The following is a 26,551-nucleotide window of genomic DNA, read 5'->3' on the forward strand; positions in this document are numbered from 1 at the left end:
GCTGACTGGCTTCCTCACTACACTGGCACATCCACGTGAAACAAAATCAAAGAAAATGTACACTGAATTAGTGAATCAACACCAATCAATCCAAAAAGGGAACATCCCTAGATTTAATCATAATGTCGGACATTGTAAGTATGATTTTATGCTTGTCCGAACAGACAACTATATAAAAAATATTCATAGAAACCAGACCAGAAACATTTAGGTTCTAGTGTTACTATGTTGATGATATTAACCCAGTGACCAGATAAATAATGTGCCCAACACTCACCTCCTTAGTACCTCAGTAGTGGTTCATAAATTTGAAAAAAAAAAAAAAGTTGTTTATCCCGTAGTGCTAAATGTGTTTCCCCTAGAAATCAGTTTGTTGCATCTGTTTACACTATAGCACATGTGTTATGCACCAAATTGTGGGTATGGACTCTTTAATTGACGTCACTGAAAGTGAAAAAGTATGAAATATCAACTTATTAAGCCATTTCTCAGTCAGCTATGTGGTAATTAGCAAAGCTAGCATGACTAGAACACTGTAGCTAATGGGCAAGGTTCTCTGCTAGCTTATTTACAATTACATGAACTGAGTGTATTTATCTGATAACTGCAAATTATATCTGTCTGTTTTTGGAATAGTTAAAGCTTTAGTGTCAACTATTGCAGTATTAAAGACAACAGGAAAATGAAGTTATTTGTGAAAATGAAATGTATTTTCTTAGTATACAATTAACTCTGAAGTAGATAAGCTCGCATGTGATGAAATCACGATTGTCATCAAAGTTTTTACTTAAAATATACAGGCCAAAAAAAAAGTTCCTTATCAGAATTTTCATCTAGATTATGTAAACTCCTGGAATCAAGCATAGCAGGATGAAGGTCCTGGGTCCTGATTGAAAAGACATCCCCACTAGCTTGGCTAACGGGGAATTCCCCTTTGGCTGACCTGGTAGAGGAATGGTCTTTAGTGTGAGCCATTCATGGTTCGATCCCACCGCCGTCCCGGCCACAAAAGGTCCTACCGTCACAATTGGTATTGTCGGCAGGATGTGGGTAGTCACAGAACATGCTTAAATGCATCTGTGACTTCGGGATAAAGTCAAAAATGGTGGGGAGATATGTAGCAGGATGAAGGTCCTGGGTCCTGATTGAAAAGACATTCCCACTAGGTTGGCTAAGGAGGAATTCCCCTTTGGCTGACCTGGTAGAGGAATGGTCTTTAGTGCAAGCTGTTCAGGGTTCGATCACACCGTTGTCCCGGCCACAAAGGTCCTAAGGTCACAATTGGTGTTGTCAGCAGGATGTGGGTAGTCACAGAACATGCTTAAATGCACCTGTGACTTCGGGATGAAGTCAAAAATGGTGGGGAGATATGTAGCAGGATGAAGGTCCTGGGTCCTGATTGAAAAGACGTTCCCGCAAGCTTGGCTAACGGGGAATTCCCCTTTGGCTGACCTGGTAGAGGAATGGTCTTTAGTGCGAACCGTCTGGGGTTCAATCCCGCTGCCGTCCTGGCCACAAAGGTCCTACGGTCATACAAGGATGTTCGGCAGATAAACATCCATCCATCTATCCATCCATTTTCCATATCTCACCCATATTGGCCTCTCTTCATTGGCTTCCTGTTAATTCTAGAATAGAATTTAAAATTCTTCTTCTTACTTATAAGGTTTTGAATAATCAGGTCCCATCTTATCTTAGGGACCTCGTACTACCATATCACCCCAATAGAGCGCTTCGCTCTCAGACTGCAGGCTTACTTGTAGTTCCTAGGGTTTGTAAGAGTAGAATGGGAGGCAGAGCCTTCAGCTTTCAGGCTCCTCTCCTGTGGAACCAGCTCCCAATTCAGATCAGGGAGACAGACACCCTCTCTACTTTTAAGATTAGGCTTAAAACTTTCCTTTTTGCTAAAGCTTATAGTTAGGGCTGGATCAGGTGACCCTAAACCATCCCTTAGTTATGCTGCTATAGACGTAGACTGCTGGGGGGTTCCTATGATGCACTGTTTCTTTCTCTTTTTGCTCTGTATGCACCACTCTGCATTTAATCATTAGTGATCAATCTCTGCTCCCCTCCACAGCATGTCTTTTTCCTGGTTCTCTCCCTCAGCCCCAACCAGTCCCAGCAGAAGACTGCCCCTCCCTGAGCCTGGTTCTGCTGGAGGTTTCTTCCTGTTAAAAGGGAGTTTTTCCTTCCCACTGTAGCCAAGTGCTTGCTCACAGGGGGTCATTTTGACCGTTGGGGTTTTACATAATTGTTGTATGGCCTTGCCTTGCAATATGGAGCGCCTTGGGGCAGCTGTTTGTTGTGATTTGGCGCTATATAAAAAAAAAATTGATTGATTGATTGATTGATAGGTGTCAGCCTGAGTCCAGAAAGGGCAAAGAGGGTGCAGGTTTGTTTGTAACCACCAACTCCACCAGGTGATTTCATTGATGAACTCATCCCGTCTGCTGGTAATCAATGAAATCACCTGGTGGAGTTGGTGGTTACAAACAAACCTGCACCTTCCTTGCCTTTTCTAGAGTCAGGCTGACACCTATGATTTTCTGAACTCCATTATTCCAGTTAAGGGTTACAGGGACCTATCCCATGGGCCACTGAGTGAGAGGCAGGGTGCGCCAGTGTACTGGAGGGCTGACACATATCAACAGACAAACTCATTCACACACCTACGGTCAATTTAGAGTCACCAATTCACCGAACCACCATATCTTTGGAGGTGAGAGGAAGCCAAAATGCCTGGAGGGAACCCACATAACACGGGGAGAACATGGAAACTACACACACAAAGGACCAGTGTGGACACAAACCTGTGAGGAAACAATGCTAACCATGAAGTCACTGTGCTGCCAGGAGATAAGCAGCATTATTTTTTCATTAAAATCTTATTTTAAAAAAAAAATTGAGATGTGACAGTCTGTGAGACGACTACAGCATCATGCTTTCCAACATTTTCAAATATGGAACAGACTATGATTCCTTCAAGGGACACAGATACACATATTTCTCCGTGATCGAAGGAGGCTTTTTCACTCCACATAATAAACTAATAGAAGAAATGTGCAACGTTATTGTGCATTTAATGAATAAAGCATGAGAGTTCCAGCACATCATCTGCATACCCAAGGACAAGGTAGAAGAAAAAATACACTGTCAAGCTTCATCATTTATTTTATTATTTCAATGTCTTGCAAGCATATTATCATAATACATCAATCTCAACCATTTTTAATCTTCTGTTATGCACAGATGACCTAGTTTGCACAGTTTTTAGAAAGAAAAACGTAGAGCCATGGAGAATAAGAAGAAATATAGCCTCAACATCTCATTCATGGACTTCACACGAGATATTTTTACCATGGTTTAAATATATATACGTAATTTTCATGTAAGTACCTTTGAAACCCTCTCATAGATACTATCAGTAGTTCTGTGTGTACTCTGTAAACCGAGCAGTGCTCTGAGCAGGAACACAAGGGAATGAAACTGAGGGCAGCTTTCATGCATTTGCGGCTCATAGTGTGCTCTTTGTTGCAGCCACAGTGGATAAGTTGGTAACAGCTTTGTGAGGCTTCTGGAGGTGTGCCTGCTATTCAATTGCTGTTTTTACTCAGCCCCAATCAGACTACATCTCAGGAACACTGACAAAAGTGCTGTACATGTTGCTTTGATAGGTGGACCCCTTACTGCATGACCTTTGCAGGTGGACAGTTCTCAAAGATTCTGGACTGAAGAGCTGTTTTCTTGCTTCTTGCACCTCAGTGATGTTGTTGGTCCTCTTGTACATCAGAACCATAAAAGGTTTAGCAAATGACAGGGACAGCTGACTCATACTACCTGACATCTGTGTGATGTCAGTGAAGCCTGAGGTCATCTCAGGCAAAGCCTTCCAAATTCCACACAGTTTACCAGTAAATCACAAAACCGTATCACATCCAGTGGATAAATGGAACAGTAGTAGGTATAATTAGATCAAACTTGGTAACTTCATGATCCCCTATGTATCTAAAGTTACCACCTCTACCAAGAGCAATTCATAGTTCTAGTAGTTCACAGCCATGACAGTCACACCTGTGTCTGCTGTGTGGACCTTCATTACCTTGGGCATCTTCAAAACAGCATCTGAAACACGCAGGTGTAGAAGTGCATCTGCTTACACACAAGAACATCATTCATGTTTTGAGGCAGCCTGTCTTGCTTTGTTGTGGAGTATCTAGAGACTGTTGCAGTGATATGTTTACCTTGAGTGCAGTCAGGTCCCCACGTGCAACCTTGTTAAGTAGTTCAGTATCTTTTACTTCCAAGGCAGCCTCATGAAGGTTCATAGCTAACAGTTCTGTTGACGCCTCTTTGAGCAAATCAGAGCTGATGAAGATTGCAGAAGAAGCCAGAGTTTTTGGTTCTGCTATGTGCAGAACTGGTTTGAATCTTGGATGCATCAGATTGTGGCCATTTTTCAACTGTCTTCCTCCACCATAGCATCATTGTTTGATCAAATTTTAATCAACATGTCTCTTGCTACTGGGGACTATTTGGTATTAGTTGGGTTTCTTTGCCATTTCCATCATACAAGGTCTATTAGAACAGTATCCGACCTTATTATTTTTTTTATAAAAACCATATGGATTTGAATCACGTGTGATTACGTCAGCCAAGCTTGAACCTTTGTGCGCATGCGTGAGTTTTTCCAAGTCTGTTGGTGACGTCATTCACCTGTGAGCACGCCTTGTGGGAGGAGTGGTCCAGCCCCCTCATCGGATTTTCATTGTCTGAGAAGTTGCTGAGAGACTGGCGCTGTGCTTCATCAACATTTTTTCCAAAACTGTGAGGCACATCCGAGTGGACACCATTCGACAAATTAAACTGGTTTTCGGTGAAAATTTTAACGACTGATGAGAGATTTTGGATTGTTTCTATCACTGTAAGGACTTCCCACGGAGCGGGACATCGCGCAGCGCTCCGAGGCGACGTCATCATCCTGTTTCAAGCTGAAAACCTCCAAATGTAAGCCTCTGTTGACCCAGGACGTTGTGAGAGAACAGAGAACTTTCAGAAGAGGTCGGAATCAGCAGTTTATCGGGACATTCCACTGTTAAAGGAGATTTTTTTAATTAAAGACGTGCGGACGGATTGGTGCGTCGGCTTGCAGCCGGCGCTGTGCGCCCACCACAGGAAAAACACCTCCGTTGGAAGCCTTAAGGACAAGTTGGAACATGCCCTGCTGTTAAACAATTTCTCAGATACTCACTCAACTGAAAGCCACCAAAAGCTGCCTGGATTTTACAAATGGTTATCAACACAGAGGTGTTTTTCCTGTGGCGGGCGCGCTGCGCCGGCTGCGAGCCGACGCACCAATCCATCCGCACGTCTTTCATTAAAAAAATCTCCTTTAACAGTGGAATGTCGGGATAAACTGTTGATTCCGACCTCTTCTGAAAGTTCTCTGTTCTCTCACGATGTCCTGGATCAACAGAAGCTTAAATTTGGAGGTTTTCAGCTTGAAAGAGGATGACGACGTCGCCTCGGAGCGCTGCGCGATGTCCCGCTCCGTGGGAAGTCCTCTCTATGGAGATAAACAGTGACATCAGAGCACATGTATATAGCGCCAAATCACAACAAACAGTTGCCCCAAGGCGCTTTATATTGTAAGGCAATGGTGTGGTGGAAATTACATTTACAAGGCCAATAGTGCCCGTAGTTAAAGAATCACCCAAAAACATATGAATCAAATCCATATAGTTTTTTTTTTTAAATAAAAAGGTAGGGTACTTTTCTAATAGACCTTGTATAGCTTTTAAACATCTAGCTAAGAGTGCTTGTGTTCAGAGCTTGAAACCCAATGGAACTTTTGCCAGTGATGCATAACCACTGCCAGTTGATTGACTGACCTAGATGGAGGGATCTCTCTTTTTATTTGACACAAAGGACAAATAGTGTTTCTATATGATGTGCATTACTTTATGTAGATGACTGGGTAGCAGGCAGCACGGTGGCTTAGTGGTTATCACTGTTGTCTCACAGCAAGAAAGTCATGGCCGTAGGATTACTTCCCGCCTGTGTCCTTTCTGTGTGGACTTTTTGTGGGTTCCCTCTGGGTACTCTAAGTGAATTGGAAACTTTAAATTGTCCGTAAGTGTGCATGCATGTGTGAATGTGTTTGTATGCGTATATGTGGCCCTGTGATAGACTGGCGTACTGTCCAGGGTGTACCCCACCTCACACCCTATGACTGTTGGGAGGCACCAGCCCCACTGTGACCCTTATACCCTTATACTCCAGGGAGCACCATTCTATTATGATCCCCCACAATCTGAAAAAAGTGCAAAAATGGGATGAAACAGCTTACTCCAGCATGTCTCCCATCAGGCTGGCTTATAAAGTGGAGACCTGATATCTGGCTGGCTTATAAAGTGTATACCTGGCAACCTGCTTGAAAACAAAGGTAAAATCCATGTTAATGAGTGCTTCACCTTGCCTAAAATAATCCATCCACTTAGCAGGTATGGCATATGAAGATGCCAATTAAGCAGCATGATTATTGCACAAATGTTCTTTGGACTGGTCACAATGAAAGCCCACCCTAAAATGGGAAGTTGGTCTTGAATAAAGATCTTCATTGGGTGAAGAAGCTACATATCATGGCCCTGGGCTGGTATAGTGATATGCGGTCTACAGGTTTCAGACTGGTTGACTGAAAACAAGATTGGAGGTGGCATATGGTAGTGAAATGAACATTCAGTTCATGGCCAAAAAGCACATTTTAAAGTGGCCTAAAGTGGTACAGGTGTGAAATTATCATGCTGTTTAATCAGCATCTTCATATACCACACCTCCTAAGTGGATGGATGATCACTGCAAAAGTGAAATGCTCACTAACTCAGATTTTAACAAATTTGTAACAACATTTGAATCTCTGAACATTGAAATCTTATGGTTTTCTACAATGCATGAAAAATGGGAACGTAAACAAAAGTCTTATGAACTTGTGTTGTATCATGTTTCAACACCAGAGGCAATAAATCAACTGGAACATTATTAAGCATACGTTTCGACGTAATGAGGTGCCATTCAGCACAGCATGTAATGTTTTCGTTGTGACACTGACTCCGGAATAATGTCCAAGACAAGTTCTGAAGCATTTCAAAAGCAAATTTAGATGAGGTGAACACTGCAAAAACTGGCCCTCCCAAAACAAGCCAAACTAGAAGCACTCAGAGAGTGCAAACCTCCGCCAAGGCCATGGGGTCACTGACGCCATAACATCTATACGCCGTGGAATCACTGAACCTAAAAAAGTCTAACAATGATGTTTGTTCAGTAGTAAAAAAAGTTTCATCTGCTGTGACTGATAGCATATATCCTTAGCGCTTGGCATCACAGTTTATTGCAACTTGCACCTTTCCCAGAAGCTACTGTCATCTGAGCACTGATATTGATATTGCATGTGTTTATAGACAAAAACAAATAAGAGACAAAATTCAATTTATTATTCAACTAAACTGCAGATATATGAATTTTTTAACATTTATGAAACACTTCTCTAAACAAGGCTATAGGGTCACTGACCCTAAAGAGATTCCCTCCTTGGCACAGTGATCTATTTATTTTGTCTCTTTCTCTAAAATTGTATATATTAATCATTAGATTATTAATATATAAACAAAAATAAATTTAAGAAATATTACAATTTGAAAACAAATGCACCCGAACGTGATGACAGCTGCAACTGCTTAATGCTAACTTTTAACATTGAAAATGCCATAGACATGCTAACGCGTTAACATCGGGATCCGGATCGGGATCCGGATCACCACTAAAATTTAATCACTTGTTCCTCTTGTCATTTCTAACCACTCCACAAAATTTCTATAAACAAAAATTAGACATTATTTATGTAAAAAAAAAATGCTTGACAAGATTATTTTTCTGTTTAGAGAAAAATTAAGTCAAAGTTTCTTTAAACAAGTCCTTTTTTACTTTCTTAGATATCAGTTTTTGCAGTAAAGGTTTGATGCATCACGGTGCTATGTGTGGCTGCTGTTACAGGGATCAATAAATTATTCCTCTAAAGTGTTACAGCTGTTTATATTAAATCTTACTTTACAGTCACTGAGTTGAATTTAAAGAGATAAACAGAAGGCTTTTGTGTCAGAATTTGTCCAAAATGTAAAACACTCGACAGTTAGAGTTGTTCACGCTCTCAAAGCTCTTACTATTACTGCGGGTTATTTGTGGCCTTCTATTTTGGATGCGACCTATTTAAGAGTGATGCCTGTGTGTTTATGCAGTCCTTTCGCCCCCAGAGAAACACTTGTGGTACTATGCAGTGGTAATTACACTCGCTCCTTTTAGCTGTCACAACAGTCAAAGTCACAGTGATCCAACCCGCTAAACAGACATAGTAACCTGTGTTTAACGGGAATGGACCAGCGATGCTGCAACACAGCGCCAACAAAGTGGGAGGGAGCATGAAAGTGGGCAAGAGCAATAAAAGAAAGAGTATATTTAAAAACAGAGGAGGTGAAAGGGGTTGCGTTCAGTCTGATTGAACTCACAAACAACACTTTTGAAAATTGTTTGACACTTTTATAATTTGAACGGTCAGTAAGCAAGTAAAGGAAGCAGAGCAGAAAGGCTGTCAGACACCAAACCAGGTTCAGATACTCGACACAGACGAACAGGAGATGAAAATGGGAAAAGGATGAAGAGCAAAGAGTTAAAACTAAGGAGCAGCAGTCCTGGTCAGTTTGAGTCTAACTGGATCCCCTTTTATCCAGCCTATCAACCCGCGTCCACTGAGGTGGTATTACTTTGTCTGGGCACAGAGGGCTGTTTAAAGATGAAGGATAATACTGATGGTGAGCCACCTTTGCAGTGAAGGAACAATTCAATGAAAGGTGAAATTGTAAATACAGAGAGAAATTTCACTTCACTTGCTGCAGACACAGAGGATGTAAGACTGATATGGTCAGTCAGAGTCACAGACACTTTAAATCTGGCAATATTAGTCACAAAGTTTGTTTGGTCCATGCTAGGCACTGCAAAAATACAAAATCTTAATTATATGTCTTACGTTATCATCAAAATATCTAATTACCCTTAAGATAAGATGTAAACATTCCCATTTAATTCCGAAAAGCAAATTGGGGCACATATTGAAGCATCTTAGTAACTTCTTGATCCAGCTTTTGTCAATCTTGAACAAACTTGGTATACGTAGTAGTTACGGCCATCATCTGCACCAGATTTAAAATGGGTATCCGATTTTTAAACTGCTTAAAAATTTTATCCAATTCTCGAAATCGTTGATAGTACGTGGTAACGTCCAGGTATTCATAGTCTTAACAGCTTCAATCATGTTCAGACTTCTTTAACCCTCTGGGGCCGACGCCGTCGTACACGAAGGCTAAGACCAAGCTTTACTAAATTATAAATAAGTTTTTAATGATATGAGACAGAAACTTACTTTTTTTGCTGAAAAGTTAACTCAGCAGACTTTCGAGCCAGCAATCGGCCATCTTTGTACTACTCATAGAAGCTGTTTGATGACGTGTGCAATGTGAGTGTCCAGTCGGAAATGGTTCACCGTCACATGGTTTTCCAAAATCCAATCGTAGGGCAGATTTACCTCATGTGAAATGCCAAAGATCATTTTCATGAGTGACATGTTACTAGTTGGCCCCTTTGAATAACCCCCTGGGTGCTCCAATGAGTACATCCAGTGCACCCTGCACCGTTACGCACAGCGATCAGTAAAAGCAGGAGCAGAGCCTCTGATGACAATCTCACATGCTCAAACAAAGAGTGTGTAACTATCAGGATTGCTCCACTAGTTTGCATGTGAATGTTACTGGATAACTCTGTTGCTTTCTCGGCTTAAAGCATTGTTTACCATATCAATGGAGCGATGGGGAGGGCCGCTCCTCAGACTGTAAGGAGCCAAAGTGGGCCAAAGTGTGAATGAAACCTGCTTTAGGAGCAGCACAGAACACTCCAAAATACAGTAGAAGTTTGTGTTGTAACCTTTGTGTAATAGCAGACAGAAATTGCTTTGAGATGAAGATTAAAAAAAACACATAGACCATTTTGTATGTACTGTTCAAAATGTGCATTTGTGTTTATTGTTTGAACCTTTTTGTTGTACAGTCTTTCACACAAGACCTCAAATTACCTTTATAAAGTGTCAAAACAGTTGTTTATTATAGTTTGCTGTGTGCTTTGAATAAATGTGTGGAAAATTGTTTCCGCTTTACTTTTTTCTTTCTTATTTTTGATTGTAAACCTTTATTACACTTATAAAACACAACAAAAGCATATATATTATGAAAGCACAGGTTGTCCTGAAAAAAGAGACATAAAACTTTATTGTGGGATGCAGGGAGAGCTGTTAACAGCAATAATAAACCATTTATGCCAGGCAAGTGAACTGTCCAAAAATGCCCTCGGACCCCAGAGGGTTAAAAGGGCTATTCTTAGTGAGTACACCTTGAAACCTGTGCTCCATCAGGGTAAAAATGTGAAGCCAAAGCAGCGTTTGTTGCTATTTTTGCTCAAAGTTGAACAGCTCAAGCTCCTTTCTTTTGTTTTTGGGTGGGCTTCCAGGTGTGCAATTGATAAGACAGCCATTTGCCAGGTCTGCACTTTATAAGCCACTCTGTTAGGAGGCAAGCTGTATTTGCACTTTTTTGGATCGTGGGCAATCGTAGTACAATGGCACCCTGTGGAATCCCCCTGCTACCAATCTTCTTGGAAACATCTTGTTCTAAGCTTTTAAATTAGCTTTTTAAATTAGTTGGGAAAACTTATTTTGAGCTATATTTTACTACATAATATTAGGAAGTGCTGTATCTTTTATAAGCAACACAGTAGTAAAAATCTTATGGCAAGTAAAAAAAAAAGGTTGTTACATTCATGAAATAACAATGCTAAAATATGTCACTTAGTCATAAATACAGAGCATTCAGAAAGTATTCACAGCATTTCACTTTTTCCTACATTTTGTTGTGTTACAGCCTTATTCCAAAATGGGTAAAATTCATATTTTTCCTCCAAATTTACTCACAATGGGCCTCATGTATCAAAGTTGCGCACTTGTGGCGTAAATTTACGGTGTAAATTTGAAGTACACCAAAGTTGCCGTGACATGTATCAAGCAGTGCGCACCTGCCCATTTCCAGCGTACACCTGACGCGACCTTGATAAATGTGGCGGGTGAAAACAATCGTAATTATAATAAACACGCCCATAAATATTCAGACTCCGCTTCAGACACACCCTCATTTTACGACATGGAAGCCAGGAAGACGGCAAAGAAAAAGAACACCACCAATCACGACGCGTGCCAATAGAGCGTCAAAAGCAGCCGTTGTATTAATTGTTTTGTAGTATAATCAAAAAAGTGTTACAGTGGTCCCTCTTTTATCGCGGGAGTTATGTTCTAAAAATAGCCCGTAATACGCGAAACCGCGACGTAGTCAGCGTTATTTTTTACAATTATTATGGACGTTTCAAAGCTGTAAAAACCCTGTAAAACCACTTTATACACTTTCTCAATCAGACATGAACATTTTCTTACTTTTCTCTCATGTGTAAACACTTTCAAAGTTCAAACCTTAGTAGAAAAATAAGACCAAACTGTTTTCAGGCCCAAACATTTGTTTGAGAAATAAAAATAGAACATTTTCCTATAAATAATTATGATGGCTTTTAGAAGTAACGAATTTAATTTTAACGATCAACGTACGAGGTCAGACACATAAGAAATTATTAATAGTGACTGACCAGTATTTCACAGATCGGGCCTCTGCGTCCTGGCGCTGCACCTTTTTCCACTCACACCTGGCTGCAGGTGTCTGTTTCCGAGTGACAAACACAGTTATGAGTAGTTGTTGGTGCTCTTTTTTCTTCTGGGCGAGAAGATTCTTATAAACAGACACGCAGAACACAGAACACTGTAAAAAAAAAAAAAGGCATGCAAAATTGGACTAAAAACTCTGCGAAACGACGAGGCCGCGAAAGGTGAACTGCGTTATAGCGAGGGACCACTGTATTCTCTTTTCACGTCAATAATTCTTGACGTGTGGATATTTGCTCACTCAATTAATAAGACACGCCTAATTTTTCAGATTTCTTTATTCTTAAAATGTATTTATTTATTTATTTTATTGTGACAAACGAATGGAGACGACAAAACCTGATTGCAGCACGGGCAAAGGGAATGACAAAACTACAGTTGTAATTATCAATTTCATTGTCTAAAACGATCACACCACATAAAGTTAAGCTCAGCGCTGCTCTGGCTCCAGGCTCGAAGTCTGGAGAAAAAGGCGAGCAGCACTTTCTTTGCGGTCAGCGCTGTGGCCACAGATCATGCAAAAGCGGGATTTGTATTGATTATTATGTAGTATAATCAGGAAAGTGTTATTTATGTAACATATGCATTGATTTGTATGATGGCACTGTTTATCAGGCCGATCATATTCATTTTTATGTGGATTCCAGTGCTGGTTTATTTTGGTGTATAATTTACACCACCTCTCGACCTGGTATATATTTTCAGCGCAGCGTACGCCAACAACCCCTTTGATAAATGCCAAGTGGCGCAGCCGTTTTGGCGTACACCCCATATACGCTCAAATATCGCCGTACGCACGTTGATACCTGAGGCCCAATACACCATAATGACAACATGAAAAAAGTATTGTTTTGTTTTTGTTGTTGTTGTTTTTGTTTTCATTTTTTGCCAATCTAATTAAAAATAAAAAAAACTAAGAAATCACATATATATAAATTTTCGCACCCTTAGCTCAATACTTTGTTGATGCACCTTTGGCAGCAATTACAGCCTCAAGTCTTCTTGAAAATGATGCCACAAGCTTGGTGCACCTATCTTTGGGCAGTTTTGTCCATTCCTCTTTGCAGCACCTCTCAAGCTCCATCAGGTTGGATGGGGAGCGTCTGTGCACAGCCATTTTCAGATCTCTCCAGAGATGTTCAATCAGATTCAGGTCTGGGCTCTGGCTGGGCCCCTCAAGGACATTCACAGAGTTGTCCTGAAGCCACTCCTTTGATATCTTGGATGTGTGCTTAGGGTCGTTGTCCTGCTGAAAGATGAATCGTTGCCCCAGTCTGAGCTCAAGAGCGTTCTGGAGCACGTTTTCCTCCAGGATGTCTCTGTACATTGCTGCATTCATCTTTCCCTCAATCCTGACTAGTCTTCCAGTTCCTGCTGCTGAAAAACATCCCCACAGCATGATGATGCCACCACCATGCTTCATTGTCAGGATGGTGCCTGGTTTCCTCCAAATATGACACCTGCCATTCACACAAAAGAGTTCAATCGTTGTGTCATCACACCAGAGAATTTTGTTTCTCATGGTCTGAGAGTCTTTCAGGTGCCTTTTGGCAAACTCCAGGCGGGCTGCCATGTGCCTTTTACTAAGGAGTGGCTTCCGTCTAGCCACTGCACCATACAGGCCTGATTGGTGGATTGCTGCAGAGGTGGTTGTCCTTCTGGAAGGTTCTCCTCTCTCCACACAGGAATGCTGGAGCTCTCACAGAGTGACCATGAGGTTCTTGGTCACCTCCCTGACTAAGGCCCTTCTCCCCCATTCACTCAGTTTAGACGGGCAGCCAGCTCTAGGAAGAGTCCTGGTGGATCCAGACTTCTTCCATTTACGGATGATGGAGGTCACTGTGCTCATTGGAACCTTCAAAGCCATGGAAATTTTTCTGTACCCTTCCCCAGATTTATGCCTTGAGACAATCCTGTCTCAGAGGTCTACAGACACCATTCCTTTGACTTCATGCTTGGTTTGTGCTCTGACATGCACTGTCAACTGTGGGACCTGATGACAGGTGTGTGCCTTTCTAAATCATGTCCAATCAACTGAATTTACCCAAGGTGGACTCCAACTAAGCTGTAGAAACATCTCAATGATAATCACTTGAAACAGGATGCGCCTGAGCTTTACTGTGAGCTTTAAGTACATGTGATTTCTTAGTTTTTTATTTTTAATACATTTGCAAAGATCCCAAAACTAACTTTTTTCACATTGTCATTATGGGGTATTGTGTGTAGAATTGTGAGGAAAAAAAAGAATTTCATCCATTTTTGAATAAAGTTGTAACATACACTCAACAAAAATATAAACGCAACACTTTTGGTTTTGCTCCCATTTTGTATGAGATGAACTCAAAGATCTAAAACTTTTTCCACATACACAATATCACCATTTCCCTCAAATATTGTTCACAAACCAGTCTAAATCTGTGAAAGTGAGCACTTCTCCTTTGCTGAGATAATCCATCCCACCTCACAGGTGTGCCATATCAAGATGCTGATTAGACACCATGACTAGTGCACAGGTGTGCCTTAGACTGCCCACAATAAAAGGCCACTCTGAAAGGTGCAGTTTTGTTTTATTGGGGGGGGGATACCAGTCAGTATCTGGTGTGACCACCATTTGCCTCATGCAGTGCAACACATCTCCTTCGCATAGAGTTGATCAGGTTGTCAATTGTGACCTGTGGAATGTTGGTCCACTCCTCTTCAATGGCTGTGCGAAGTTGCTGGATATTGGCAGGAATTGGTACACACTGTCGTATACGCTGGTCCAGAGCATCCCAAACATGCTCAATGGGTGACATGTCCGGTGAGTATGCTGGCCATGCAAGAACTGGGACATTTTCAGCTTCCAAGAATTGTGTACAGATCCTTGCAACATGGGGCCGTGCATTATCCTGCTGCAACATGAGGTGATGTTCTTGGATGTATGGCACAACAATGGGCCTCAGGATCTCGTCACGGTATCTCTGTGCATTCAAAATGCCATCAATAAAATGCACCTGTGTTCTTCGTCCATAACAGACGCCTGCCCATACCATAACCCCACCGCCACCATGGGCCACTCGATCCACAACTCTGACATCAGAAAACCGCTCACCCACACGACGCCACACACGCTGTCTGCCATCTGCCCTGAACAGTGTGAACCGGGATTCATCTGTGAATAGAACACCTCTCCAACGTGCCAAACGCCAGCAAATGTGAGCATTTGCCCACTCAAGTCGGTTGCGATGACGAACTGGAGTCAGGTCGAGACCCCGATGAGGACGACGAGCATGCAGATGAGCTTCCTTGAGACGGTTTCTGACAGTTTGTGCAGAAATTCTTTGGTTATGCAAACCGATTGTTTCAGCAGCTCTCCGAGTGGCTGGTCTCAGACGATCTTGGAGGTGAACATGCTGGATGTGGAGGTCCTGGGCTGGTTGGTTACATGTGGTCTGCTGTTGTGAGGCTGGTTGGATGTACTGCCAAATTCTCTGAAATGCCTTTGGAGACGGCTTATGGTAGAGAAATGAACATTCAATACACGAGCAACAGCTCTGGTTGACATTCCTGCTGTCAGCATGCCAATTGCACGCTCCCTCAAATCTTGCAACATCTGTGGCATTGTGCTGTGTGATAAAACTGCACCTTTCAGAGTGGCCTTTTATTGTGGGCAGTCTAAGGCACACCTGTGCACTAATCATGGTGTCTAATCAACATCTTGATATGGCACACCTGTGAGGTGGGATGGATTATCTCAGCAAAGGAGAAGTGCTCACTATCACAGATTTAGACTGGTTTGTGAACAATATTTGAGGGAAATGGTGATATTGTGTATGTGGAAAAAGTTTTAGATCTTTGAGTTCATCTCATACAAAATGGGAGCAAAACCAAAAGTGTAACAAAATGTGAAAAAAGTGAAGTGCTGTGAATAATTACTGGATGCCCTGTATATATCCAAAGGTAACAAAACTGGCAGCATGGTTGTGTAGTGGTAAGCACACTTTCCTCACAACAAGAAAGTCTGTGTTTTGTGTCCTGCCATGCACAACATATGTCTATGTGGAGTTTGCATGTTGTCTGGGTGTGTTTCCACTTACCATCAAAACGTGTTTAGGTTTGTGCTCCTTACACAGCCAATGAGTAAGGCAGTGTGTGAAAATCTGGAGTTGGACCACGGGCACTGCTCCTAGTGTGATCACATTGTTGCTAAATGTGATTAGGTTAAGTGAAATGCAGAGACTAATTTACTGGATGGGATGAATAAAGTATTAATTGTTATTATTATTATCAAGGGAGCAATTTAGGCACCCAGAAGCCAATGGTTTCTAGATAAGCTCAGATGCATTCTGAGCATCCAGAACAGTAATTTTAATGTTTTGAGAAGACCATAAAGTGGACACCATTTGACTTATGCAATTTGAAACTGTGGATATAAGTACTTTATTCTAAGAATAGCCAGCAATGATTTTATTAACATCCTGGTGTAAATAAGGTATCACCACATGTGTAGAACTCAAAAAGAATGGTTGATTTTTCATTAAAAAAAAAACAACTGCAATGTGGTAAAATATATTCATAAATATGAAAGAACAGGCTCTTAATAATTATTAACTATCGCATACTGTATTTTTTTTCTCAAGATTTGTTTTTGCATAAGTTTGAAAAAACAACAGCTCATACGTTTTTTTGATAAATTACTTATCATGAATTTAACTTTCGAAGTGGCACTAATGACAACACTCATACTGAACATAATTTCGCTTGCACAGACTGATTTTGGAGATCAAGCAATAATTGCAAATGGGCTTTCTGAGGTCCCAGATAGCTTTTCTGATTTCCTTTTCTAACTTTCAGAGTTTAGTAAATTAGCATATGGTCCATTGATACTTATGTGTAGACACTAGTCCCTAGAGGCAAATACTTTGGTTTCAAATCTGGGCAAATGCAGTCCCAGAAAATTCCGAATGTGACAAACAAGAAACAGGTGTTGTAAACAAGTCAATGCTGCTAAAAATACAAACTTGCAGAAACAAAGATACTATTCTGACATGGATTTGCAATTTGCACATAAGACTGACATGGTTTGCACATAAGACTGGCATAGCATGTTTCAAGTACACACGTATATGTCAGAAGGTGGGGGGACATACCATATTCTGTCCCCCCTGGTTGAAAAGGTGGGGGGGACATGTCCTCCCTATCCCCCACCAAATTGTGCCCATGACCAAGTTAAATAAACACATAATGGGGACAAACCTTTAATGCACCAGACATACTGCCACCTACTGGAGCATTTGGAGTAGTCAGGGTGCTATCTCACTGGCCTGCGACAAGGCAATTGCGAGGGAACATGGTTGCTTTTGAAAGCGTTGTGCCTGGATTTTGAACTGTTCAAAGTTGGAGAGGTGACAAGGCTCCTCCCAGAGCCATCGACCCTCTGAATGTAGTCACTGTGACTCCAAATGTGAGAGATACGTGAGAGCACTGTGGGAGTGGTGGGCCACAGTCACGAGCTGCTCGGGAGCACAGCAAAAGAGCGGAGATGATCAGAGAGAAACTGTCGCTTCTGGAAGTGTCTGCAGCAGGCTTCAGGACTCCCATTTGAGCTTTATGGACTTATGCATGTAATGTTTGTTTTTTTTTTTTTTGTTTTTTTTTGAGGAGCACAAATCTGCACAAGTGGAGTGTGTCCTTTTTAATCTTTTTTATGTGGCACGCTCTCTGTCTGTCTTTGTCCCTTTGATGGCCTCGGGTAACAAGTCAAAGAACTGGGGTCGCAGTGTTTTTGTATTTAAAGGCTACAGGCAGTGCCGGGTTTATGTGTGCACTACCATCTACACGGCTTGTTTTAAAAAATACTTGACGTAGAGCAGGTTTTGGTTGGTCTGTGGCACATTTTCTGCTGCCTCACAATACCATTGCACCAGCACACAAAGAATCACTAGTGTACTTTCTTAACATGCTAATTACACAAAATATTTAAGTTTATGTCTGAATGGGAAGATATTTTGTTTTTCCTATCTGACATAGTATTTGAGATAGTGTTCACACATGCACACAATAACCTGAAGACTACTTTTTTCATTGCAGTGTGACTTTGAAAAAGCAATTGCTGCAGTGAACTCTACACTTTTCATTTAAGTACATCAAAGCTCAATATCCGCCCCAGTAAAGGACCATCCTCTGCTGTTTCCAAGGTAACCAGCAACTGCCAGTGCAGTACCCTCACTCAGTGTCGCCTAAACACAGTTACAAGGTTTTGTATGGATTTCCAATTAAGGTTACCCTCCACTGTTAATCACACGTTGCCCCTCCGGGACTGCGGAGTGACAGAGAAATTGATTTGGGGTTTTACCATCATGATCACTGTAATGAACGAGTTACAATCAACTAATGAATTCCCTCACTGATTCAACTGAAATTAGCACAGTAATGATTCAAATTTCTTGTTTTGTACTAAATTAATGACTAAAATGAATTGATTTTTTTTTTTTTTTTTTGATAAATTGATTTGCTGATTTTCAATAGCTTCAAATACAGGAACTGGCCAAGAGAGAAAAACTCACCCGTTATACATTCCCAGTGATTAATCCATGATCATACTGATTAATTTGTTGATTAAATAATTCACTAAGTGATCAGTCAGTTAAGCACTATCATGAAATGAATCTGATTGCAAATGTTTTCAGACAGATATCATGACTTCTTTTGTAATATTGTGGAAATATTCCACAATTCCTAATGTGGCACAAAGTGTGTGTTGACTGTGCAGCAGCTGAAGTGAAAGTTTAGTGGTGCTTGTTGCCCACAGCAGAAAGACAGACACTGATCTGGTCTGTGTTGATCTGATTTTTACGTCTGCCTAACACCACATATCTCAGAATCTTCCCTCAGCCTCTGAGGACTCACCAGTGGAACTTGAAAAGAAATGTATCTCTTTCTCAAGGTCAGTTCATTAATCAGAGGTCCAGGAGATTGAGGGTCCTGCACAGTATTTTATCTGTTCCTAGGACTGTACTCTTCCAGACAGATACCCCAAATGTTGCACCTGGAATCTGATAGAGCCACTCTTTCAATTTGGGGGTTACAACTCTTAGAGATCCTATTTCCACTGAGACCACTTTAGACTTTACCTTTCACATCAGCTCCAGTTGCTCCTTCAGCCTTTGGTACTTCTTGGTTTTCTTGTGCTCCTTCTTTCTGATGTTGCTGTCAGCGGGGATCACCACATCAGTGACAACTGTGGTCTTCTCCCCCTTGTCAGCCACCAGTATGTCTGGTTGGTTGGCCAGCAGCTGCTTGTCTGTCTTGAATTTGAAGTCCCACAGGACCTTAGCCCTGCCAATCTGAACCACTTTCAGTGGCGTCTCCCATCAGGATTTGGAGACTTATAATCTGTATGTGGCACAGATGTTCCTGTACATGATTCCCAACACTTGACTGTACCTCTTAGTGAATGCTGCCCCAACTTGCATCTTGCATCCTGCTACTATGTGCTGGACTGTCTCTGGAGCACATTTGCACAGCCTGCAACTTGGGTCCTGTCAGCTGTGGTAGACTCCTGCCACTATGGATCTTGTGTTTAGGGCTTGTTCTTGTGCTGCCATGATCAGAGTCTCTGTGCTGTCCTGTAGTCCAGCTTTTTCTAGCCACTGGTAGGACTTCTTGATGTCAGCCACTTCCTGTATCTGATGATACATTCCAACGAGGGGCTTGGTCTTCCATGATATCTCCTCCTCCTGTTCCTTATCATCATCTCTCTTCAGGTGCCTGAAGCATTCTTGCAGCAGCTGATCTCGGGGAGCCATCTTTCTGATGTATTCATGGATGCTCCTTGTCTCATCTGTTGGGGCTCTGACCCTCACTAATCCTTGCCGTCCCTCTTTCTGTTGCTTACAGAGGAGCCACAGGGTGCTGGAATTTAGGTGGAAACCTCCATGCATTGTGAGGAGTGTTTGTGTCTTGACATCAGTGGCATCCATCTCCTCTTGTGTCCAACTTATTATCCCAGCTGGGTATCTGATGACTGGTGGGGTGTATATTTTGATGGCTCAGATCTTATTCCTATCATTGAGCTGGCTCCTCAGCACCTGTCCTACCTTCTGGAGGTATTTGGTTGTGGCTGACCTTCTACCATCTTCATCATGATTCCCATTGGTTTGTGGGATTCCCAGGTACTTGCAGCTGTCCTGTATATCTGCTATCCTGCCTTCTGGCATCTCCACCCCCTCAGTCCGGATCACCTTCCCTCTCTTTGCCAACATTTGTCCACACTTATCCAATCCATATGACATCCAGATATCCTGGAGAAGTGGATGAAGATCAGAATTGGTGGGAATATTACTTGGATAGATATATTTTGGAGTCATTTGGTCAAAGGTCAAGGTCCAGGAATGCAGGTGGACTCTAAAGCATATATTGATAAGCAAAATATTTGTAATTTATTGTTATAAATGACTTCACAATGTTGTCACACAGAAATCACATGATAAAATCAAACATGAAAAACACCATTATAAAAATGCGTACATTTACTTGTACATTTATATTGTGTTGTGTAGAGCGTGCAGGGGATGCATGTGATGTCTTTCATTTTTTTCTTTATTAATTTGTTCATTCATTGTACAGTCATGCATTTATTTACATATTCTGAACAGCTGTAGGTGAAGTTTTAGTTTTGGTTCCACTGAACACATCACACAGCACCACTGTGCAATCATGGACACTCAGATACACTCTTACATTCTCATACTTCTCTTTAGTTTCAGTTCCTGCAAATAATCACAGTGGTTTCCAGAAATCCAATCTGTGAGGTGCTTTTGGCGTGTACAGGTGTGAGGGATCAGCTCTAACTATCACAGCTATGTGTGCCGCTGTTCATCTCCAGCTTGCATAATGAAGGACAGACATTTCCATCTGGCTTTGAAAGTTGCACATAAAAGGCTATGTGTTACACAAGTGCAGCAGTAAAGCTGCATACTTGCATACTGTACTCAATAGTGTGATGACCATTACTGGGGTTTGTTACATGAATCTTCTGATCGGATCCCTGTTGGCTTAATATATTTAAAGTATTACATGAACCTTTTTGGAATTATGACCATTTATATGCACAGTCTCTCCATTTTGCAAGGCCGTAAGTAATTGGAGAAACAAAATCTAGCACCTCTAAATTTGAGGCCATGGTTCTCAGAAGGAAAACGATGGATTGCCTACTATGGGTAGGGAATGTGGTCTTGCCCCAAGTGAAGGAGTTGAAGTACTTCAGGGTCTTGTTCACAAATGAGGGGACAATGGAGCGTGAGATTGGCCGGAGAATCGGCGCAGCAGGGGCGGTACTGCATTTGCTCTACAGTACTCTTGTGACGAAAAGGGAGCTGAGCCAAAAATTGAAGCTCTTGACATACTGGTACATCTTCATTCCTAATCTCACCTATGGTCATGAGGGTTGGGTCATGACTGAAGGAGCTAATTTGTGGGTACAAATGACCAAAATGGGCTGGTGTCTCCTTTAGAGATAGGGTGAGAGGCTCGGTCATCCGTGGGGAGCTCGGAGTAGAGCCGCTGTTTGTTCGCGTTGAAAGGAGCCAGCTGAGGTGGTTTGGGCATCTGGTAAGGATGTCTTCTGGGTGCCTCCCTAGGGAGGTGTTCCAGGCATGTCCAACTGGGAGGAGACCCCAGGGAAGACCCAGGACTAGGTGGAGAGATTATATCTTCACACTGGCCTGGGAACGCCTCAGGATCCCCCAGTCAGAGGTGGTTAATGTGGCATGGGAAAGGGAAGTCTGGGGTACCCTGCTAGAGCTGTTGCCCCTGCGACCCGAACCCGGATAAGCGGTGTGAAGATGAATGCAATGAAAACTATAAATCATGGTAGCGTGGTTGAGCAGACCTCATGGGATGCATTATAACTTCTGGTGAAATCACAACACATTATTTTATTTTTCTTTCCATTTTTTGTTGTTTTTGGACATTGTGTGGTCATTTCCAGTGTGTTTTTGTGAAAGCAGAGGACTGCCCACTGATAGATCGTAGCTCACAGACACCACAGCGGTATGAATCGTGCTTACTGAGGCCTCCAGCTAAGAGCTGGAGCAGTGTAGGAGGTACCAGGTGGCTTATGACAGTTGTGTGAGTCAAAGTGCTATTTTTTTATCTTTTCTAAATCAGGATTATTTGTGCACTTACCAAAGTTTGATTGGGCAGATATTCAAGGTTGCGGTTCAGGTTGCGAGCATGCACGACAGAGGACAGGTCATCATGCTTTGATTGTTTAGGTTTGTCACTTAAAATACACTTTGAGAAAGTTTTTACTGCAGAGGAACTGACTGGATATCTGAAAGAAGCAGAAACAGAAATTCACACTTCTAACAAGGAAAAACTAGACTATATTTTTAAATGATTGGAAGGAATCATCAAGAACCTTTGTGATTGCAGCATTATTAATAACATTATAAATGCATGTGTTCACAGTATGATGACTGAGTGAAAGCTCATTGTTGTCTATTCTGCTGTCCGCTATGTGTTAGTGGAAAATAAAGCAGCCTTCATTGTTGCCTTTTGTAGACCAGCTTCAAAATATTTTATTCATTCTCGCTCTCCAGTTAAATTATTCTCCTTTATGAGGACAAGTCTTGTTTCCTTTGAGGTGAAACCTCTCCAAGTCATACTGGTAGTCCTCTGCAGACTCTTCTTTCCCATACGTTAGCCCATAAAGAGGAGAATGTGCCTAATCCTGTGCAAAGTTATGACATATGGTCAGTGGCTTAAGTGATCGGAGCCCATCTTAAGATGTGAGTGGATGTGGAATGCTATTCCCAAAGGGAAGCAGGAAGGTAAATAAAGGAGCCAAAGTGCAGCAGATATGGGAAAATATTGACACGGTTGACCTCACTGCTTAACTGATTAGACCCTGTAACATCTCACAGCTGTTAACGTGACAAACCATTTTCCACAATGCTGCATTTATTTGCACGCATTATTCAGTCTGCAAAATGTAGGTTTCACTTGTTCAGAGTGCAGTTATTTTTACTATTTCATTTTTCAAAATAAGACTTTTTTTGATGTACGAGACTAGAAGAGAGGCTGCAACACAGAGAAGTTCCATTTGACCTAATTTACGCCATGCAGATTGTCTGTACTCCCAGTTCTGTGGTGTCGAATGTGGTCACATTTCTGCAAACATTAAAAGTGTCCTGTGGAGTTTTTGTCATAGAGCAACATTAAAAAGCAATGCTTTGATCAGCGGGTGCATGTCTACCAGAGAGAATCACATACATGTAGGGATGGTGGGAACACAAAAACAACAGAAATGAAGGAGCAGAAGAATAAAAATGCAAAGTTTCATGACATTAGAAAGTGCTTTTGCAGCTGTTTCTGTGGATTAGTGGTTAGCACTGTTGCCTCATAGCAAGGTGGTCATGGGATCGATTCCCACCTGTGGTCTTTCTGTGTGGAGCTTGCATGTTCTCACCCATGTTTGCCTGGGTTCTGTCCAAGTGATCCAGCTTCCTCCCACATCCAAAGACATGCAGGTTAGGTGGACTGGAAACTTTGTCCGTAGGTGCAAATGTGTTAGTTTGTCTTTATGTGACCCTGCGACAGACTAGTGTCCTGTCCAGGGTGTACCCCACCTCACACCCTATGATTGCTGGGATAAGCTCCAGCCTGCCATGACCGTAAAGGGGCAGCATGGTGGTTTAGTGGTTAGCACTGTTGCCTCACAGCAAGAAGGTCATGGGTTCAATTCCCAGCTGTGGCTTTTCTGTGTGGAGTTTGCATGTTCTCCCCGTGTCTGCGTGGGTTCTCTCTGCTTTCCTCCCACATTTAAAGACATGCAGGTTAGGTGAATTGGAAACTTTATAATTGTCCATATCTTTGCAAATCTTTGCACATCTTTTGCATCTTTGTCTCATCTCAATGGGACTAGAAGATTAAATAAATTGGAGTAAGTATTTGAAGATGAGTGAGTGAGATATTTCTGTAAAAACACTGAAAATGCTAATTATTTTTGCAATAAGAGGGGGGATTCAGACAAACAAACAAACTATGGCATGGTTCTCCATTCTTTGCATCCTCAGGAACCAACATTTCTCAACATTGCACCCCGTGAGTCAAAACTAGACGTTTAGTAGCAAATGCAATAAAATTTGTGATAACATTTCCATGCAGAGAAAGTTGGATCTGCACTTGATGTTTTGTCTCTCGCTCAGATTTTTGGCTGGAGTCCTTTGGTGCAGGAGCTGAAATGGTTCAGTCTAATAGAGAATTGATTCCATTATTTATGAAACAAATCCACACTGTGTGATTTAATCCAGCTGGATTTGATTCAATCTGATGTTTCCAAAAAGAAAAAAAAAGTGCAGCGCATCAATTTTGCTCCATAGTACAAAGGCCTTCATAAAGACAGAAGTTTAAAATGTAAAGGTTTCTGTCCATCCAGTTTTACTGACTGAAATTTTTCACAACCTCTTTTATTGTATTGTTTTGACTCAGGGGGCCACATAAGATTTGAAATGGACCTGTGTCTTGATTTGGCCAACATATTGTCTCCCCCAACTCATCACATTTTAATACAAAACCATTTTTTGTTTTTTTGGACTGAACATCAATATGAGACCAATCGGTCATGGGACCAGATCGAGGAGCAGGAGCCTACACAGGAGCCTAATGAAGGACTTTGCTGCCTGGTGCCACACAAACCATCTACAGCTCAACACCCCAAACACCAAGGAGCTGGTCATTGACTTTGAAAAATCAAGACCAAGTCCGCAACCAGTTCTGATTGAAGGAGTTGAGATTGAGGGTGTGGATTCCTACAGGTACCTCGGGCTGTGGCTGGACAGCAAACTGGACAACCCACATCAACCACCTGTACAGGAAGAGACAGAGCAGGCTGAACTTTCTGAGGAGGAAATGATCGTTTAACATCTGCAGGAAACTCCTGACTGAAACGGGAACTTTTATTGCAGTCCCCCAACTGCTGGTAAGATAAAATAATAATAATTATAATAAAAAATAGATGATTAGTACTCTATCAAATCACTATAAAATAACATTTACTCCACAGAAGATCATTTATGTGAGTGAATACCAGAATCAAAGGGCTCTGGATGCATTGAAATGATTATTAACATCCAAATCAATGCTCATTTGGCTGCATGTTTCATTAGTGTTATTAACAAAATGTTACTGTGGGGGTTCTTGTCAGACTGTCAGGCATGTAACACCGAAACGCCGACCCCATACTACAAATATAGTTATCATCTCTGTGAAGGGGACTTACCCTTGACCTCCTCTTATGACAGTTCTTGATCACTGCGCTGTGGCATAACTTTGTTTTAATCCATTTGCATTTTGAACCTAATTACTTCTTTGTTTCAGTGACCAAGTACAAGTACCAAGTACAGCCCTCTCAGGAAAACTGGCATTAACAGCACGTATTATTTTTTCTCATTCTCTGGCTTAGCAACTCCCTTATTTCCACTGTTTATACTATTAATAATTAGACTTTCTTTTGTGGAACTCTGATAGCACCATGTCAATCTAGAAACTCATAACATTCCTCTGTGTCCTGATTGGAAACGTCTAACATATGAAAAAGTAAGACAAATTTGACAGGTTGACAGAAGTACACTCTGCAATCTTTGTTTCTTTTTTGGCTTCTATCTTATAATTGTAGACATGCACTTTTTCAAAGTGTCAGATGCAAATACAGGAAAAATGATTGTTGACAGATCTGATGTTGTACGACTAGCTGTGATAATGAATTGTTTCACCCTCGTGAGACTCTTTCCAATTCTGATCTAAGAAAAACTGAGAGGCTGACAATTTCAAACGGCCAAGCCATTCTTCAAAATTCAGCTCACTGTATTCCTGAGAGCATGAAAAAACAACTATTGATGATGCATGGCCTGTGTTTTTGTCCTGTGTTGATCTCAGGGCCCACATCATTACTGCCTTGATCAGTACGGATCAATACTCAATAACCCGTCTGCTTGGTTTGGCTCAGAATGAGGACTTTGAAGCACAAAGTACACTGAACAAGGTTAAGAAATATTGCCTCAAGAAAGTAAGTGTTTTAAGGGTAATCCAAAGCCTAGTATTTGGAATTATACATTTTTTGTTACTGACAACCATTGTTCTCAACAATAAAACTGAGAAAGTGACCATTAAAATCTCTCCTTGGTGTCACTGGTTTCACTTAATTTTTCTTGCAGTAAAAGTAACTTGCTGATACTTGAACTGTTCTAATCAATCATATCAAACTATTTATATGTATGGGGTATGTTTTAATGCTTTCTGGGGTGAATATTGCAGTAATATCCAGTACAACGCGTAATTTCTAGTGCATAAAATTGGTACTGAAAAAATCTGACAAAAGACTTTTTGCTGCTTTACAAAAGAGGAAAACACACAATATTGTACTGTACAGTATTTCTTTGGTGTCCAAGAACATTTCAATGAATGAATGGTGTGTCCATGTTTACTCTGTGAAATAGTGATATATAAAGTAGTACTGATAACATTACTACCGGGCATGATGTTAAACTGCATTTGGGAAGATGAATGGTCCACTATCCTGCAGATAACTCCTTTTTTTTGGTGGGCTGGTGGCAGAATTCACATTCTAAGGCAGGGGTGGGCAACTTGTTCCAGAAAGGGCCAAGAGATTGCAGGTTTTCTTTGTAGCCACTGACTCCACCAGGTGATTTCACT

This window comes from Thalassophryne amazonica, chromosome 19 (assembly GCF_902500255.1).
Source record: "Thalassophryne amazonica chromosome 19, fThaAma1.1, whole genome shotgun sequence".
NCBI classification, from domain to species: Eukaryota; Metazoa; Chordata; class Actinopteri; order Batrachoidiformes; family Batrachoididae; genus Thalassophryne; species Thalassophryne amazonica.